General features: G+C 40.3%; 1 protein-coding gene across 3 annotated transcripts in view; it reads left to right on the plus strand.

Annotated features, from left to right (window-relative positions):
• Positions 1-18,310, plus strand: part of CHD6 (chromodomain helicase DNA binding protein 6) — a 219,925-nt gene that overhangs the window by 27,478 nt on the left and 174,137 nt on the right. For 2 of the 3 annotated variants that reach the window (XM_082645551.1, XM_082645553.1), the window contains exon 2: positions 17,731-17,788. The exons of the other annotated variant lie outside the window; for it this stretch is intronic. The gene's annotated coding sequence lies outside the window, so the exon portion shown is untranslated. The remainder of the gene's footprint in view (positions 1-17,730; positions 17,789-18,310) is intronic. 3 annotated transcript variants of the gene reach the window in all.

An 18,310-nucleotide genomic window follows, 5' to 3' on the forward strand; every position in this document is an offset into this window, starting at 1 on the left:
GAGTGTTCTTCTGCAATTTTTTGGCAGAGTTTGAGAAGGATGGGTGTTAGCTCTTCTCTAAATGTTTGATAGAATTCACCTGTGAAGCCATCTGGTCCTGGACTTCTGTTTGTTGGAAGATTTTTAATCTCAGTTTCAATTTCATTAGTTGTGATTGGTCTGTTCATATTTTCTGTTTCTTCCTGGTTCAGTCTTGGAAGGTTATACCTTTCTAAGAATTTGTCCATTTCTTCCAGGTTGTCCATTTTATTGGCACAATGAGTTGCTTGTAGTAGTCTCTTAGGATGCTTTGTATTTCTGCGGTGTCTGTTGTAACTTCTCCATTTTCATTTCTAATTTATTGATTTGAGTCCTATCCCTCGTTTTCTTGATGAGTCTGGCTAATGGTTTATCAATTTTGTTTATCTTCTCAAAGAACCAGCTTTTAGTTTTATTGCTCTTTGCTGTTGTTTTTTTTGTTTCTATTTCATTTATTTCTGCTCTGATCTTTATGATTTGTTTCCTTCTACTAACTTTGGGTTTTGTTTGTTCTTCTTTGTCTAGTACCTTTAGGTGTAAAGTTAGATTGTTTATTTGAGATGTTTGTTGTTTCTTGAGGTAGGCTTGTATAGCTATAAACTTCCCTCTTAGAACTGCTTTTGTTGCATCCCATAGGTTTTGGATTGTCGTGTTTTCAGTCATTTGTCTCTAGGTATTTTTTGACTTCCTGTTCGATTTGTTCAGTGATCTCTTGGTTATTTAGTATCATATTGTTTAGCGTCCATGTGTTCCATGTGTTTGTGTTTTTTACGTTTTTTTCCCTGTAATTGATTTCTAACCTCATAGTGTTGTGGTCAGAAAAGATGCTTGATATGATTTCAATTCTCTTAAATTTACTGAGGCTTGATTTGCGATCCAAGATGTGATCTATCCTGGAGAATGTTCCGTGTGCACTTGAGAAGAAAGTGTAATCTGCTGTTTTGGGATGGAATGTCCTATAAATATCAATTAAATCTATATGGTCTGTTGTGTCATTTAAAGCTTGTGTTTCCTTATTAATTTTCTGTTTGGATGATGTGTTTGTTGGTGTAAGTGAGGTGTTAAAGTCTCCCACTATTATTGTGTTACTGTCGATTTCCTCCTTTATAGCTGTTAGCAGTTGCCTTATGTATTGAGGTGCTCCTATGTTGGGTGCATATATATTTATAATTGTTATATCTTCTTCTTGGATTGCTCCCTTGATCATTATGTGGTGTCCTTCCTTGTCTCTTGTAACATTCTTTATTTTATTTTATTTATTATTATTATTTTTTTTGCGGTACACGGGCCTCTCACCGCTGTGGCCTCTCCCGTTGCGGAGCACAGGCTTTGGACACGCAGGCTCAGTGGCCATGGCTCACGGGCCCAGCCGCTCCACGGCATGTGGGGTCTTCCCGGACTGGGGCATGAACCCGTGTCCCCTGCATCGGTAAGCAGACTCTCAACCACTGCGCCACCAGGGAAGCCCACATTCTTTATTTTAAAGTCTATTTTATCTGATGTGAGTATTGCTACTCCAGCTTACTTTTGATTTCCATTTGCATGGAATATCTTTTTTCCATTCCCTCACTTTCAGTCTGTATGTGTCCCTAGGTCTGAAGTGAGTCTCTTGTAGACAGCATATATATGGGTCTTATTTTTGTATCCATTCAGCAAGCCTGTGTCTTTTGGTTGGAGCATTTAATTCATTCACGTTTAAGGTAATTATCGATACGTATGTTCCTATGACCATTTTCTTAATTGTTTTGGGTTTGTTTTTGTAGGTCCTTTTCTTTTGTGTTTCCCACTTAGAGAAGTTCTTTTAGCATTTGTTGTAGAGCTGGTTTGGTGGTGCTGAATTCTCTTAGCTTTTGCTTGTCTGTAAAGCTTTTGATTTCTCCATCGAGTCTGAATGAGATCCTTGCTGGGTAGAGTAATCCTGGTTGTAGATTATTCCCTTTCGTCTCTTTAAATATGTCATGCCACTGTCTTCTGGCTTGTAGAGTTTCTGCTGAGAAATCAGCTGTTAACCTTACGGGAGTTCTCTTATATGTTATTTGTCATTTTTCCCTTGCTGCTTTCAATAATTTTTTTTTGTCTTTAATTTTTGCCAATTTGATTACTGTGTGTGTCACCGTGTTTCTCCTTGCGTTTATCCTGTATGGGACTCTCTGCACTTCCTGGGCTTGGGTGGCTATTTCCTTTTCCATGTTAAGGAAGTTTTCGTCTATAATCTCTTCAAATGTTTTTTCGGATCCTTTCTCTGTCTCTTCTCCTTCTGGGACCCCTATAATGTGAATGTTGTTGTGATTAATGTTTTCCCGGAGGCCTTTTAGGCTGTCTTCATTTCTTTTCATTCTTTTTTCTTTAATCTGTTCCGCAGCAGTAAATTCCACCATTCTGTCTTCCAGGTTACTTATCCGTTCTTCTGCCTCCGTTATTCTGCTATTGATTCCTTCTAGTGTATTTTTCATTTTCGTTATTGTATTGTTCATCTCTGTTTGTTCTTTAATTCTTCTAGGTCTTTGTTAAACATTTCTTGCATCTTCTCGATCTTTGCCTCCATTGTTTTTCCGAGGTCCTGGATCGTCTTCACTATCATTATTCTGAATTCTTGTTCTGGAAGGTTGCCTATCTCCACTTCATTTAGTTGTTTTTCTGGGGGTTTATCTTGTTCCTTCATCTGGTACATAGGCTTCTGCCTTTTCATCTTGTCTCTCTTTCTGTGAATGTGGTTTTTGTTCCACAGGCTGCAGGATTGTAGTTCTTCTTGCTTCTGCTGTCTGCCGTCTGGTGGATGAGGCTATGTAAGAGGCTTGTGCAAGTCTCCTGATGGGAGGGACTGGTGCTGGGCAGAGCTCAGTAAAACTTTAATCAGCTTGTCTGCTGATGGGTGGGGCTGGGTTCCCTCCCTGTTGGTTGTTTAGCCTGAGGCGACCCAACACTGGAGCCTACCCGGGCTCTTTGGTGGGGCTAATGGGAGACTCTGGGAGGGCTCTCGCCAAGGAGTACTTCCTGGAACTTCTGCTGCCAGTGTCCTTGTCCTCACGGTGAGACACAACCATCCCGCGCCTCTGCAGGAGACCCTCCAACACTAGCAGGTAGGTCTGGTTCAGTCTCCTACGGGGTCACTGTTCCTTCCCCTGGGTTCCAATGCACACACTGCTTTGTGTGTGCCCTCCAAGAGTGGAGTCTGTTTCCCCCAGTCCTGTTGATGTCCTGCAGTCAAATCCCGTTAGCCTTCAAAGTCTGATTCTCTAGGAATTCCTCCTCACGTTGCCGGACCCCCAGGTTGGGAAGCCTGGCGTGAGGCTCAGAACCTTCACTCCAGTGGGTGGACTTCGGTGGTATAAGTGTTCTCCAGTCTGTGAGTCATCCACCCAGCAGTTATGGGATTTGATTTTATTGTGATTGCGCCCTTCCTACCATCTCATCGTGGCTTCTCCTTTGTGTTTAGACTTGGGGTGTGTTTTTTGGTGAGTTCCAGTGTCTTCCTGTCGATGATTGTTCAGTGGTTAGTTGTGATTCTGGTGCTCTTGCAAGAGGGAGTGAGAGCACGTCCTTCTACTCCGTCATCTTGAACCCATCGCCCAGCAGGCGGATTCTTAACCAGTGCACCACCAGGAAAGCCCTAGATTTTTTTGATGATGGCCATTCTGACCAGTGTGAGGTGATACCTCATTGTAGTTTTGACTTGCATTTCTCTAATAAATAGTGATGTTGAGCATCCTTTCATGTGTTTGTTGGCAATCTGTACCTCTTCTTTAACGAGGCTTTTCAGACTTTTTTTAGTACTGTTACCCTCCTACCCACGAAGATTAATACCACACATATATAGTGTATCTGTTTATGTACTGCATATATGTCTGATTAAGAACAAGTAAGGTATTTTAACCCCTGAGAACCAGTTTTTGCCCCCTTGGGGCGATATTGCCCCATTGAGAATGCATGTTTTAAGCTAAGCTGGAGACAGTCTAAAGTGTAGAAACAACCGAGACCAGAACGTCTGCTTGCTGTCTCACCTACCCAAGAAAATTTACCTTAGGCTCACATCTGAGTGCTGAAGCCAGGGTTTCGTCATCTGGTTGTGATTTTGACTCACAGTAGTAACAACATAATATTGTGCACAGTATATACTCATATATGTAATTCAAATGTTTTAATACTCAATATTTATTCTTACTGCCTGTGATGTACTCTATTTTTGTGTATTCTTTCAAAAGTAGTTTTATTGACATAATTCGCATACTGTAAAATTCAGCTGTTTTTATTTTATATATTTTTTGTTTTAAAAAGAAATGCTGGTTGTGACCCACTGACTTGCAAAAGCATGACAGACAGCCAGCAGAGCAATGCCAAGGCATAGCTGGTCTAGAGACTACCCACAGTCTACCAGAGAGGTGAGAAGAAAGATGTGGCAGAGTCCTAACCTTGAACCCCTGTAGTTACTGTAGTCATTGGATTTTGTTTTAATAAATGTCCTTGAACTTGAACAAACTGGCTGTTTTACTCCTTGGTGGGGGTGAAGGCTGAAGAGCTCATGGCAGGGGAGGGCTGCAGTGAGCATTTTAAACTCGCAGGTAAAAACTGCTTTGGTGGCAGCCAAAGGGCTTGCCTCCCAAGGAAGGTGAAATGGGCATCTTCATTGTGTTTTGTGATGCCAGCACACATACCCCTCTCCCCACTGAAAGAAGGTGAGTGGGGAGATGGAGGGAGGGAAGATTGGGTTTATCCATAAGAATATTGGAGAGAGTGGGATCTGTATATTTGATTAATTTGCTGTCATTAATCTGTTAAAATGGGATAGAGCACTGAGGAAGTGAAGTAGGAAACTAAGTTTTCATTAGGAGAACGGAAGAAGAGAGGGTCTAAAGAATGAGGTGTAGCTGTGCTTTGTTGGGGTCTATACATGGTCAAAGGGAGGCCTCGCCTATAGCTAGAGGGAATCAGCTGTGCAGACATGGAGGTGAGTGGTCGAAAGGTCCAGAGAGGAGATTTTGCCCCTGCTTATTATTTTTTTTTGGTCGCGCCTTGAGGCATGCGGGATCTTAGTTCCCCGACCAGGAATCAAACCTGTGCCCCCTGCAGTGGAAGTGTGGAGTCTTAACCATTGGACCGCCAGGGAAGTCCCTGCCTCTGCTTGCTTTTGACCCCAGTGCCAGGCAGGGCAAGAATATGGTAGGACCAAATAAAACTGAGGCATCCCATCCCAGAGCAGCAGAATAATAAGAGCAAATATTCATGGAGTGCTTACTGCATGCTGGAAGCTAAACGTTGTATATTCTCAGATTTAATCTTTTAAAACTGTGAGGCTGTAGGTTATGTTAGTGCTCCCCAACACCCCATGTTATGTTGAAGAAACTGAGATACAGGGAGGTAAAGAAACTTGTTCAGAGTCACACAGTTACTTGTTCTTACATGTAACGTAAATGCAGGGCACTGGAGACCCTGCCTTGAAGTGGTGAACCCACTGCCTCTGGGACCGTGTCTGCTGCACCAGACTTCTGAGGAGTATAGCCTACCTGGCAGATCCTGTGATCTTCATTTAAGTTGCTTAGTCTCCAGGTTGCTACCCTGAAGTTCACTCTTAGAGGCTGGTGACCACAATACTAAAAATAATATTGTCCTAGAGAATATTTATAGTTTTTTCACTCCCTCTTCTTGAGTACAGACTGTGCCTTATCTGGGAAATACCACTTATTTTAGGACTCTAGAGCTGGACACTTAAATGGTAGGACTTGTTAAGTGGTAGTCATATTTCAGGTTAGTTCTGCAGACATTTGCATGCTTCCTAAGTGCCCTGTGATGTATGCGGTGCCAGGGTGACGAATGTTATCACAATTTGGTAGGGGAAATAGACACAACCAGTGTTTAAATTGCAGTGAAACGATATAAGTAGAACAGTAAAAGGAACATTAAGGAGTATGGGAGATTAGGAAGAACTTCCCAGAAGAGTTAACGTTTGAGTTGTGTTTTGAAGGATGAATAGGAGTTTGCCTGCATTAGTGATGCTTTGATTTTAGATTGATTAAGATGTGTAAGAATGCTAAAGATATCACTTTGGGAAGAAATTTTGAGGGAAACGTTGGTGTGCAAGTTTGGCTTCTGTTTTAGGTGGAGCTGTGGGAGATGACCACTCTAGTGAACGGTTGTAAATGCATCATTATGGAGAAGGCAGAGGAGGGAAGTCAAATTTGGTGATTGCTGTAGCCAAGGAAAAACTCCCTGCAGTGCTTTATTGTTGATGTTGTGGAAGACTTTTATGAGGTTAGATAAAACTACAGAGATGCTTATAATGAATGTGGTATCTTTTTCAATAATTGAGATAACTTGAGATGTCCCATTAAGCCATCAAAAATTTCCTAAGGGTGGATTTTGATGCAGCATCTCTCCTTAATTGTGGGGTTTTGTAGCAAAGTGTGTTCCCCCCCTATCAGTCTGCTGAGGCTACCATAACAAAATACCACCGACTGGGTGGCTTACACAGAAATTTATTTTCTTACAGTTCTGGAGGCTGGAAGACCAAGACCAGGGTGGCTGGTTTGGTTTCTTCTGAAGCCTCTCTCTTTGGCTTGCAGTCCTCCTTCTCACTATGTCCTCACGTGGTCTTTTCTCTGTGTTGTCTGTGTCCTGATCTCTTCTTCTTTTTTTTTTTTTTTTTTTTTTTGCGGTACATGGGCCTCTCACTGTTGTGGCCTCTCCCGTTGCGGAGCACAGGCTCCGGACATGCAGGCTCAGCAGCCATGGCTCACGGGCCCAGCCTCTCCGCGGCATGTGGGATCTTCCTGGACCTGGGCACGAACCCGTGTCCCCTGCATCGGCAGGCGGACTCTCAACCACTGCACCACCAGGGAAGCCCTGATCTCTTCTTAAAAGGACACCAGCCATATTGGACTAGGGCCCACTCCAGTGACCCCTATTTTTAACATAATTATCTCTGTAAAGGCCTGCTCTCCACATACTGTCACATTCTGAGATACTGGAGGTCAGGGCTTCAACATATGAGTTGTAGGATGGGGGAGGACACAGTTCGGTTCATCGTACCCATGTTTCAGAACCTGCTCTAACATTGTGGGGCTGTGTGAGGGCTGTCACCTGGGAAACTCGGGGGTCAGAGCCACGTCAAGACAAGTGGGGAGCAGTGTTGTAGACCAGAGTCTGCTGTGACCCCTCTGCAGGCTGGGCTTGCTCTTAAATTGCCGTCTCTGATTTCCTCGTGGCTGTCTGTATACACATAAACCTGTGAGCCTTGGGTAATATGTCTAAAACTGTTAAGACTGGTATTTTGTCAATTAACAGAGATTGAAAATAGGGCCTAAGAATCCAACCTGTAAAGGCCAGGTGAATGTCACAAGGAAAGTAATTTCATAACTCTTAATAATCTGTTCCAGTGCTGAACAAACCATATCCCTCTCCTGCCATTTAACCCTTTTCTTTGATTAGCTGCAGTTAAACAGCCTTGGCATTCTCCATATCAAAACATTTGAATACCAAAGAGCTGTTTCCAAATCAGATCACCTTAAACTTCCTCCTACTTGTGGGCAGAAAGTTGTTTTCTGTAGAGGATTTTATTTTGAATTTTTTGTTGTGATGGCCACCTGAGAGGGTGGAGAGTGGGGATTTTTCTTTTAAGGAAGTATCTTAAGGAGGTGCTTTTAGATAGTCACCTCTTAAACTTGTTAGGATGAATTTTGTAGGGGCTGCTTTTGTTTTAGTCCACTTTGGGATTCTCTGGTGGCAGATGAGGTTTGTTACAGGTACCTGGGAACTGGAAATCTGGTTTTCAGTGTAATAGTGTTTATTATAATGGTGTGTGTCCCAGAGTTGCTGTGGTAAGACCCTTTTTCAGAATTAGAACTTTAAAGCTTCTAGGCTATTAAGAGAACTCATGCAGAGTTGAATGAGATGTGTTAGCTCACATCATATTAGACCCAGCCTAAAGTGAAGTGGGGATTTGGGGAAGTCATGAAATGCCCAAGTGTTTTCATGTTGCATCAGTGTAAATGCCAGTGCAGTTCCGTCGCCTGTTTGTTCTTTTGCTTAGCTGTGGGCTGGTTGACCATGAGTTTGATTTTTGCCAGGATGGTCTGGGTCAGAAGTAAGCATTTAAAAATCTTTGAACAGTATTCAAAGGTAGTGTGCACTGTGGCTCTAATTTCTGTTTATATTAATATAATACTCGTGTTCTCTGACTTGCTTGGGTGTTTACTGATGAACGAGGTTCCTTTAACAGATATTACTGAGTATATGTTAATTCTTTTATAAGGAGTAAGTTAGTTGTTTGAAATGGGTCATAGTTCAAAAGTGTACCCAGAATTTTACTTAGTTTTTGAAGAAACAAAACTCTTTCAAATCTGTTAAAAAGCAAAATTCAACTGAGTAAATTTTAAAGATCCTATTGGCATTATTTGACGATTCATGAATTGGGCAGCATCCCATCCAGCAGATAGAAAGGAGCTCTAAAAAGCTGTACAAAATGAAAGACTTACTTGCAGAAGGGGGTGGGACGAGGAAGTTACTAGCAAAGAGTGGATTGTTTGTGGCAAGGTCACTTTCCTTTAGAGGACTGCAGGGGTCTATCAAGCACTAGGGCTGACCAGGTAATTCCAGATTGACTGGCTTAAGATTCCACTCCTGGGAGAGGTTGCAACTGTAAATTAGGTGTTAAGTCTTTGTTCCACAGGTGACGCCATTTTGGTTCAGTTGTATCTCTCTTAACAAAGTTCTTCTCTGTTTAGTAAACAATATTTCTCATACCTTCAGCAAATTAAATGTTTTAACTTTCCACATTTTTCTACTTTGTTTCCTACCATTTCATTCTCCTCTACTCTTAGATTTGACTCCATCGACTTTTTTTTGGTGGTCCTTGATTTTTTTTCTTTTTTACAAACTAGGTAGATAATACTATTCTTTTTTTTTTTTTTTTTTTTTCGGTACGCGGGCCTCTCACTGTTGTGGCCTCTCCCCATGACGCGTAGGCTCAGCGGCCATGGCTCACGGGACCAGCCGCTCCGCGGCATGTGGGATCTTCCCGGACCGGGGCACGAACCCGCGTCCCCTGCATCGGCAGGCAGACTCTCAACCACTGTGCCACCAGGGAAGCCTGATAATACTATTCTTGAAAAGTGTTTTTTAACCACAAAGGTGCTGACAATGCTCATATGCTGCGGATATAGGGTGCCTTACAACTATTGGACCCGCAATAGACTGATTTGAGATTCAGTGTAACTTGGTAGAGTGGTATATTTTATTGGCACCTTCCATCTGTGGAAATCCTTGAGCATTTGCTGCCATATTTTCTAGACACGTCTCCTGACTTTGAGTCCCCCCCGCCCGCCCTTTTTAAATTAGAAATATTCACAAAATAATTCAGATAATATCCTGCTTCTTAAGAGAAGAAGGATGAGGTAGGATCCATAGGTAACATTGCATTGGGGAGTGGATGCTCCCAATGTAGTGTGTCTTTGAGTCTTTGACCCCAATTCTTCAGTTTTCTCTAGTAGTATTTTACATTCATACCCTTGCCATAACATCATGGTGGATGGAATTATGTCCCTACTCCTTGATTTTGGGCTTGGCTCTATGACTTGCTTTATAGGCCCCAATGGGTTGTTGGTGGACATGATGAAAGCAGAGGTCTGCAGTGTGCTCATGTTGGTGGGCTTGTCCTCTTGTGCCTTTGCCATCACATGAGAAGAACCCTGAGTAGCTGTAGCCTCTTCAGTGTGGGCTTCAGAGTGAGACCATAGAGCAGAGCCACCACAGCACATCTGTAGCTTAAAGCAGAGCCAACGCAACTTAGATGCCTGAGGGAAAATTAAATGTTTATGCCAGTGAGATTTTGTAGTTTGTTGTTGTACAGCATTATTGAGGCAATAGATGACTAATACAGTCACCCTGCTGCATCCAGGACACTTCCAGGGCCTTAGTAGCAGGCTTTCATGGATGGTCTCTCTTCCTACCTGGCCATTTACAGGATTCTCAGCTGGCCCACCCCACCCTTTTCTTTCCACCTACTGTTCTCCTCATTCTACCTTACTGTTCTCTTCTACTTTATAGCTTCTGCTTACTCATATATTATGTTCTCTCCTAACTTTTCCATGTCCAAAGCCATTTATGACTCCTCCAGTTTCTCTTACACTCGTAACTTCTCAGCTCCTACTCCTGTTGCTTATGCCTTATTCTTTCGGTACCTTCCATTTCAGATTTCTGAGAGAAAATCGACTTTGCCCAGCAGGGTTTTTTTCCACCCCAGAAATGTCATGTCCTCAGTTGTTGGCCTGTTTAGGCATTGGCCGCCCTTAGGTTAGGGGCCCACCTCTGGTCCAGTTAAATGTGTCAGGGACGTGTTGGGATGAGGGACATGTCTTGAAATACATGAGTGCCTATTGCCTTACTAATGGAGGCCGTGAATGTGTGGAAAGCTTAGTGATAAGACAAGTCTTTTACACTGTATTGTATGTCATCTGGGGATTTTAGCTAGTATTGAAGCTTGTCAGTTTCTGGCCTCATCAGTTCCCCAGAGGGGAAGCTTTTAACTTGGCTTTTGCAAGTTTAAAATTTTCTGGGGCTGCATTCCATTTTTCAGTTTCCTAGTTCCAAGATAACCAGCCTTACAGCATGAGTTCTCAGGATGAACCTCTTTCAAGGAAAAATGTGAGAGAAGAGACCGTCTACTGGAAGGAAAGCTGACTCATGGCAAAACATTCCAAAGAGCTGAGAAGAAAATAAGTTGGCCTTATTCTGAAGTTTTAGGCTATTTAGGCTTTCCCATAGCTTTTCTGTATAGGGGGAGAGACTGGTCAAGTTAAAGCTGATTTATAGCAGTTATATGGTTGTGCTTAGTTTAGATTTCTCTCTTAAGTATTTATGTTTTGGGGTACCATTATAAGTAGTACTTTAAAAATGTTAATTTACAATTGTTCCTTGCTAGTATATAGAAATACAGTTGGCTTTTATATGTTGATCTTAAATCCTATGATCTTATTAAACTAATTTACTGATTTTAGAAACTTTATTGCAGATTCTTTGGGATTTACTGTACTGATAGTTATGTTGAGTGCAAATAAAGACAATTTTATTTCTTCCTGTTTAATCTGTATGCCTTCTATTTCTTTTTCTTGTCTTATTGCACTGGCTAGGACCCCAGTATGATGTTGAAGTGATATGATGAGATTAGACAACCTTGCCTTGTTCCTGAGTTTAGGGGAAAATTATACAGCCCCATTAACAGTAGGTTTTTTGTCAGTGCTTTTTATCAGCTTGAGGAAGTTCACTTTTATTCCTAGTTTCCTGAGAGTTTTCATCATAAATGAATGTTGGATTTTGTTACTTTTTGTGTATCTGTTGAGATGATCATGTGGGTTCTGTCTTTAGTCTGTTGATACAGTGAATTACATTAGCTGGTTTTTGATGTTGAATCCCTCTTGCATACCCAGGATAAATCCCACTTGGTCGTGATGTATTATCCTTTTTATACATTGTCATATTCAATATGATAGTATTTTGTTAAGGATTTTAGTGTCTTTGTTTTGATCTTTGTCTTTGACCTGTGGCTTCTTGTATTGCTGTTGCTGGATTTGGTGTCAGCATAATGCTGGCCTCATAAAATTAGATGGAAAGTGTTTCCTCTTCGTCTGTTTTTTTGGAAGAGTCTATGTAAAATATTGGTATACAGGAGATATTTATTGCAGGTTCAGTTCCAGACCACTGCAATAATAAAGCAAATATTGTAGTAAAGCGAGTCACACAAATTTTTTGGTTTCCTAGTGCATATAAAAGTTATATTTATACTATACTATAGTCTGTTAAGTGTGCAATAGCATTATGTCTAAAAAACAATGTATGTAACTTAATTAAAAAATACTTTATTGCTAAAAAATGCTGACCATCTGACAACACAGGGTTGCCACAAACCTTCAATTTGTAAAAAAAAAAGTAATATCTGTAAAGTGCATGAAGTGAAGTACAATAAAATGAGGTATGTCTGTAATTTCTTCTTTAGTTATTCGGTAAAATTCACCACTGAAGCAGTCTGGACTTGGAGTTTTCTTTGTCAGAAGGTTTTTAACTACAAATTCACCATCTTTAATACATGAAGGCTGTTCAGGTTTTTTTTTTTTTCCTTTTTAAGTGAGCTTGGCTAGTTTGTGTCTTTTGAGGAACTCATCTATTTCATCCAAGATGTCCAAATTTAGAGGCACAAAGTTAATATTATTTTCCTTTTAACTGTGTGTAGGATTCCTAGAGCCTCCTTTTTGAGTCTTTATGTTGGTAATTTGTGTCTTTTCACTTTTTTTCTTGATCATTCTGGCTAGAGGTTTATCAACTTTATTGATCTGTTCAAAGAACTGGATTTTGGTTTCATTAATTTTTCTATTCTTATTTTTTTGTTCTCAACCTCATTGATTTTTGTTCTTATTATGATTTCTTTCCTTCTACTTTATTTTTTAAGACTTTTTAAAATATTCTTTTTCATTATGGTTTATCACAGGATATTGAATATAGTTTCCTGTGCTATACAGTAGGACCTTGTTGTTTGTCCATCCTATATGTAATAGTTTACATCTGCTAATCCCAAACTCCCAGTCCTTCCCTCCCCCACCCCCCTTCCCCTTGGCAACCACAAGTCTGTTCTCTATGTCTGTGAGTCTGTTTCTCTTTTGTAGATAGGTTCATTTGTGCCATATTTGTCTTTCTCTTTCTGACTTACTTTACTTAGTATGATAGTCTAGTCACATCCATGTTGCTGCAAATGGCATTATTTCATTCTTTTCTTATGGCTGAGTAATATTCCATTGTATACATGTACCACATCTTCTTTATCCATCCATCTGTCGATGGACGTTTGGGTTGTTTCCATGTTTTGGCTATTGTGAATAGTGCTGCTGTGAACATAGGGGTGCATGTATCTCTTTGAATTATAGTTTTGTCTGGATGTATGCCAGAAGTGGGATTGCTAGATCACATGGTAATTCTATTTTTAGTTTTCTGAGGAACCTCCACACTGTTTTCCATAGTGGCTGCAGCAACTTACCCTTCTACTTTAATTTGATCTCCCTTTTTAGTTTCTTATGGTGGAAGCTTAATTTGAGTGAGCCGTTTTTTTTTTTCTTTTCTTTTCTTTTTCTTCTTTAATAAACTTTTAGTGCTATGAACTTTCCTTTAGGCACTGCTTAAGCAGCATCCCGTAAATTTTTATATGTTGTGTTTTGATGTTCATTCAGTTAAAAATATTTTCTAGGACTTTGCTGGTGGTCCAGTGGTTAAGACTCTGCGCTTCCACTGGGGTATGGGTTCGATCCCTGGTCAGGGAACTAAGATCCCACATGCTGTGCGATGTGGCCAAAAAAATTGTTTTTCTTATTTCCCTTGTTGCTTCCGTTTTGACCCAGGGTTGTTTAGAAATGTGTTTTATTTCCCATTACTTGTGGATTTTCCAGATACCTTCTTCTTGATGATTTTAAATTTAATTACTTTATGGCAGAGAATATACTCTGGTATAATTTTAATACTTTTTTTTTTTTTTTTTGGGTGGTACGCGAGCCTCTCACTGTTGTGGCCTCTCCTGTTGTGGAGCACAGGCTCCAGACGCGCAGGCTCAGCAGCCATGGCTTACGGGCCTAGCTGCTCTGCGGCATGTGGCATCTTCCCGGACCGGGGCATGAACCTGTGTCCCCTGCATCGGCAGGTGGACTCTCAACCACTGTGCCACCAGGGAAGCCCAATTTCAATTCTTCTAATTAAATTTGTTGAGATCTGTTTTATGGCCAAGAATATAGGTTATATTGGTAAATGTCCCCACGCACTTGAAAAATATTCTGCCTTTGGGACTTGCCTGGCAGTGCAGTGGTTGGGAATCTACCTGCCAATGCAGGATCAGACACAGGTTCAATCCCTGGTCCGGGAAGATCCCACATGCTGCGGAGCAACTAAGCCCGTGCACCACAACTACTGAGCCTGTGCTCTAGAGCCCGCAAGCCACAACGAAGAGTAGCCCCGACTCACCACAACTAGAGAAAGCCTGCATGCAGCAACGAAGACCCAACGTAGCCAAAAAATAAAAATAAATATTCTGCCTTTGTAGGGTGGAATGTTCTGTAAATGTTATGCATACCGTCTATATCCTTACCCATTCTTTGTCAACTTGTTTTATGAATTACTGAAAGAGGAGTGTTAAGTCTCCAAATATATTTAATTATATGCTATATATGATTTAAATTATAGTATATATATTTTATATATATATTCTTTGAGTTCTATCAATTTTTGCTTCATGTGCTTTGACACTGTGTTGTCAGGTGCATACATATTAAGGATTATTATATTTTCTTGATGAATTAACCTCTTTGTCATTATGTGAATGACTCTTAATATTCTTTCTTCTGAAGTCTACATTGTTTGATATTAATGGAGCCTCTGGCTTGCTTTTCATTAATACTTGCATGGTATATCTTTTTCCATCATTTGATTGGAAATTTCATTTTCTATCTCTTTTAACTTGTTTTGAAAGTATATTTCTTACAGAACGTATGTAACTGGGTCTTGTGATAATCTCTGCCTTTTAATTGAGATGTTTATTTTTTTTTAAGTCTTTATTGAATTTGTTACAATATTGCTTCTATTTTATGTTTTGACTTTTTGTCCGGGAGGCATGTAGCAGCATCCCAGCTCCCCAACCAGGGATCGAACCTGCACCCCCTGCATTGGAAGACGAAGTCTTAACCACTGGACCACCAGGGAATCCCCTAATTGAGATGTTGAGATTATTTACATTTAACATAATTACTGATATGGTTGGATTTAAATCTATCATCATATTAGTTGATTTCTCTTTGTTTCATCTGAACTGTTCCCCCTTTTCTCTTTATTTCTTCTTCTAGACTGAGGGGTTTTAAACCCTCATTTTATCTCTATTATTGGTATGTTAATTGTACCTCTTAAAAGATTTTTAGTGATAGCCCTAGGGTTTACAATATACATCACAGTCTACCTTCACATAATACTATACTATTTCACATTTCACATGCGAACAATACAGCATGCTTCTAGTTTTTCCCTTCTATCCTGTGTGACTATTGGTGTCGTGTGTTTTACTTTTATATATATATATATATTATAAACTCCACAATACACTGTTACTATTTTTGCTTTAGATAGTTTTGGAATAATTAAAACTATGGGGGAAAGGTTTTTTATATTTACTTACATTTTGATCATTTCTGGAGCTATTAACTTTTCTTTTTTTTTTTTTTTTGCGGTACGTGGGCCTCTCACTGTTGTGGCCTCTCCTGTTGCTGAGCACAGGCTCCAGACGCGCAGGCCCAGCGGCCACGGCTCACGGGCCCAGCCACTCCGCGGCATGTGGGATCTTCCCGGACCGGGGCACGAACCCGTGTCCCCGGCATCGGCAGGCGGACTCTCCACCACTGCGCCACCAGGGAAACCCCTAGAGCTATTAACTTTTATGTTAATAGCTGGATCCTCATTTTTTGTCTAGTATCATATGCCTTTTACTTGAAGAACCTCTTTACAATTTCTTGTAGGGCAGGTGTGCTGACATTGAATTACCTCATCTTTTGTTCATCTGAAAAGCCATTATTTTGCCTTCATTTTTGAAAGATATTTTTGCTGACTGTAGCATTCTGCATCATGAAGTTTTTGTTTTTCCCCTTTCAGTACTTAAAAGCTTTTACTCTGTTATCTCCTGGATTGCAAGTAGTCTGTTGAATTTTTTTTTTTTCCTCAGAAGGTAATATCTTTTTCCTCCAGCTGTTTTTCAGATTTTCTCTTTAACTTTGATTTTTAGCAGTTTAACTGTGAAGTGTCCAGGTATATGTTCTTTGTTGTATTTATTTGTTTGCTTATTATTTATATTTATTCTGTCGGATTCTCTGAGCTTCTTAGATCTGTGGTTTGATGACTTTATTTTTGGAAAATTCTCAGCCATTTTTCCTTCAAATATTATTTCTGCCTTGTTCTCCACCTCTACTTATATGTCTGTGGTATCATTTGATCATATCACAGCTCTTGAATGTTCTTTCTGTTGTGTCCTTCCTATCCCACCCCTATTCCCCCCTCTTTGTGTTTTAGTTTGGGTGATTTCTAGTGATCTGTCTTCAAGTTCATTGATTCCTTCCTTGATTATCTTGAGTGTTCTGGTGGACCCATCAAAGGAACTTTTCATCTCTGATACCTTTACAAAAAAAGATAGCATTTCTGTTTGACTCTTTCTTACATATTCTGGCCTTCGGTTGAAATTTACCATCTATTCATGCGTATTGTCTACTAAATTCTTTAACATGTTAAGCATTGTTATTTTAAATTCCCTATCTGGGTCATCTCTCTGTCTGGTTCTCTTGATAGCTTTGTCTCTGTTTCATACCCACTTAGCTTTTTTGTATACTTTGTAATGTTTGATCAACTGCTGGACATTATTATAGAACAGTAGAGACTGAGTTGGACATTAAATATTGATATTGAGATTACTGTTACATTAGGGGTAGGTTTTTGGGGGAAGAAGATCATCACATTTGTGCATATAAAATATTCAGGACCTGTTATGGGACTGGGAACATAATTTTACCTTTTCCAGTTACATAATTTTACATTTCTATAACTTACTGTTCTTTTTTATAGCATCCCTAGGAGTTATCTTATCAGGACTTGCCCTCATAGTTGCTTTCTCCTTTGTTTCTGCTCCCACTGTACCTGAAACTCTTCCTTAGTTCTGTTGGCATCCACACCAAATGCCATTTGTTAGCGGGTTTGTATTTTCTCACTAGACTATGATTTCTTAAAGTAGGTAGAGTGTCTTATTCATATTTGGATCTCTATGATCTTTTAACTACATTTTAAATATATATATATTTGGTTAGAATTGAATTGATTTTATTAAATGATTTTTATTCCTTAGCCAGAAATCCACACTGCCTCCACCCACCCCCCACCACCAGTTAGTGGGAATATTGTCTCTGGTTTTCCACAGTCAACTGTGATGTATCTAAAAAGTGCTCTGGGGTGAAAAGTGAGGCCTGGACATGGGTGAATTTATGAAGAGGTAGCTCTTTCATTACATTTTTTTTCTCTACTAGTTTTATATGTATATTTTGTTTCTCTATCTTGACAGTAAGGTTTAGAGAGGAAATAGCTGTCTTCTGCTTCTCCTCTAGTGTCTTTTAGTAAGTAGCACAATGTTGAGCACATGGTAGATGCTCAGCAAATAATTAAATTAAAAATTTCTGAGATTTAATGATACTAATGGATTTTGGAATGAGTTGCCAATGGCTTTTCTTTTTCTGTTTATCCCTAAAAAATCTTGAGTAATGATGAGGATGATATTTTTCCATTCCTTACAGGCTGTTTTCTTTGGCAAGTTTCTTAACATCCTGTGCTTTGGTTTATTCAGCTATACAATGGGAATAATAACAGTACCTATCTCATAAGATTATTATGATGATTAAGAAAAATAATGCAGTAAATGTTAGTTGCTACATTCTAGCTTCTCAGTTGTTGTTAGAAGGGCATCTTTAAGTTTTTAGACGCTAAGTTCTTTCAATAGGAGGGTTTTGCTATCTGAAAACCATCTATCTCCGGATGGATAAATATAACTACTTCTGTATTAAATAAGGAAGTAACCTTTGCTCAGAATATTAACAACAAAAAGGGAGCAGAGCTAATTAATTTCTACCTTGTTAGCAATAATGCAATGTTGTACCTTCTCTCTATTCCCAGGGGCATAGAGATCGATACAGAAATAGAGTTCCCAGATCAGCCTTCCCTAGGACCAAAGGTACTTCATCTTACAGATCATTTTCTTTTCTTTTTAAAAATTTATTTATTTATTTATTTATTTTTATTTTTGGCTGTGTCAGGTCTTTGTTGCTGTGTGCAGGCTTTCTCTGGTTGCGGCGAGCGGGGAGTACTCTTCGTTGCAGTGCGTGGGCTGCTCATTGCGGTGGCTTCTCTTTGTTGTGGAGCGTGGGCTCTAGGTGCTTGGGCTTCAGTAGTTGTAGCAGGTGGGCTCAGCAGTTGTGGTTCGTAGCCTCTAGAGTGCAGGCTCAGTAGTTGGGGTGCATGGGCTTAGTTCTTCCGCGGCAACTGGGCTCTTCCTGGACCAGGGCTCGAACCCATGTCCCCTGCATTGGCAGGTGGATTCTTTTTTTTTTTTTTTTTTTTTTAAGCGGTATGCGGGCCTCTCACTGTTGTGGCCTCTCCCGTTGCGGAGCACAGGCTCTGGATATGCAGGCCTAGCGGCCATGGCTCACGGGCCTAGCCACTCCACAGCATGTGGGATCTTCCCAGACCGGGGCAC

Source organism: Mesoplodon mirus (genome assembly GCF_964341445.2).
Source record: "Mesoplodon mirus genome assembly, chromosome: 15".
Classification (NCBI taxonomy): domain Eukaryota; kingdom Metazoa; phylum Chordata; class Mammalia; order Artiodactyla; family Ziphiidae; genus Mesoplodon; species Mesoplodon mirus.